Below are 2240 nucleotides of genomic sequence, written 5' to 3'. Positions count from 1 at the left end.
TGTCAAGGCTGCTGGGATGAATGACAAAGGACTCTTCTACCATTTGGAAGATGAAGGTGGGAATTTTAGTTTTAAAATTGAGCTTTTCTCACTTCAAAAAAAGATACCACTGAAACTATCAATTGATGCCTTAATCTATCATCCTCTTAAGCATTCTCCCAAAAGAAGAAAGCACTGTTAGGTGTATGATGAGTTAACATCTATATAATAATGGATACCACTTTTCATTCATTAAATATATGAAAGTTCTGTCTAGATACGTAGGTTCTTTTTATCTACCCATTATTTGGACTGATAGGACAAATAACTTCTCTTGGTTACTCTTGGGATAAGAATATTGCTTAATCTCTGTGCCAGACACTGTTAATTGCTTATTCATGTTCCTCTTTCAAAAATTAACAACAGAGAGCTGACTTTTCTCAGACTGTCATCACACACGCACAGTTACAATACATTTTCTAACTTCCTTGCAGCTAGGGAAATTATTTAGGCCAGTTCTGGCCAGTAAAATTAAAAAAAAAAAATTCACTGAGAATTTATTAGAAAGCTTACTTTCCTTTTATGGATTCTGTCTACCCTCCTCATCACTTTTTTGTGCTGGAAGAAGAGATGGAACATGTATGTGGAACCACTTGTGACCACTTGGAGATAAACCATGAGCTGTGGAAGGCAGAACAGAAAGACAAAATAGGCTGGGGTACTGCTGACCCGGTGGAGCTACTGTGCCACCCTGGATGGCCTGCATCTGGGCTTCTTGTTATATAACAAAAAATAAACTTATTTGCTTCAGATGCTATAGGTAGGTTTGTGAGACAGGCAGCCAATGCATACTTTATTATATATAGGTGATATTATGAGAACTGAATAAAAGTATAAACATGAACTATCCCCGAACATCACAAAAGTAGTTCGCATTGATTAGGAATCTAATTATTGTTTTTTTTTGTTATTGTTAATTATTAATTTTTAATTATTGTTATTTTATTGAACTATTAAGCTCCCACACAGAATTTTAGGAGCATGAAAATTAATTTCATTTAAAAGGTTTTATATGGGGGGTGAAATTTATTGGTAGGCACTGGGAATTTTAAATTTACACAGGTTGTTTATTCTCAAGGAATTAGGTCTAATAAGGCTAAAGATAAATAAAGTTTAACAATACAGTATAAAACTCTGTTGTGGCCCCAAGGATGCTTCCTGGGAAAGATATCTGTGTTGGTAATAAGTACTGGACAGTAAGAGGTGAGGGAGAGGGAGAACATTCAGGGAGCAGAAGCTGTAATGAAAAAACAGAGAAGCTCAGTTACAGAAACAAACGTAGTTCAGAATTACAGAAGAAGACATAAGAGGAGAGAAGGCACTGGCCTTCTCAGAAAGGACTTTGATGTGGTGTTTACAATTTGAGATTTTATCCTGAAGGCGATGGAATATTTCTGCAGAACTTTACTCCAGGAATTATGATCATCTCTGTTAGGTAGGTCAGTGGCAGAGGTGATTACTGCTTGAAGAGGACAAGCAGAATGGGAAAACCCAATCATCACACAGTAATGATAGTCCAACTGAGAGACGGCAGGATGGGGAAGTGGGACAGAATCAATAAACAAAGAAGATAACAAGGAAGTATTTCTTTGTCGACTATTGTATGAGAGTTTTGTAGAGGCTGGGAGTGCGGCAGAAATAGAATGTAACAAAATTTCTCACGACTGTAAGTTTCAGACTTGCATTCTGGGCCATTAAAGTTCCTTCTGACAGGCAGGTCAAGATGATATCCAAGAAAAAAAGCACAAAAAGTTCCAGTGAGGTGATTTCTTGAGATAAGGTTTTAAGAGAAATCACCATCATTTTGTACTTAAAAAGCTCTCAAGCAACCAAGATATTCTTCAGTAGGTAAATTGATAAGCAAATTGTGGTGCATCCAGACAATGGAAGGAGAATGGAATATTCCTCAGAAATGAAAAGATATGAGCTGGCAAGCCATGAAAAATCATGGTGGAACCTTAAGTGTATATGGCTACCTGAAAGAAGCCAGTCTTAAAAGGCTATATAATGTATTCCACTGTGGGACATTCAGTAAAAAAGAAAACTATAGAAACAATAAAAAGATCTGTGGTTGCCTGGGTTCAGAGGGAGAGGGAGTGAGATGAGCAGATAGAGCACAAGATATTTTGGAGGCAGTAAAACTATTCCATTTGATACTATAATGGTGAATATGTGGCATTATGCCCTTATGAAACCATAGA

This window comes from Pteropus vampyrus, unplaced genomic scaffold (assembly GCF_000151845.1).
Source record: "Pteropus vampyrus isolate Shadow unplaced genomic scaffold, Pvam_2.0 Scaffold200, whole genome shotgun sequence".
Taxonomy (NCBI): Eukaryota; Metazoa; Chordata; class Mammalia; order Chiroptera; family Pteropodidae; genus Pteropus; species Pteropus vampyrus.
Note: the sequence above shows the minus strand (reverse complement) of the source record.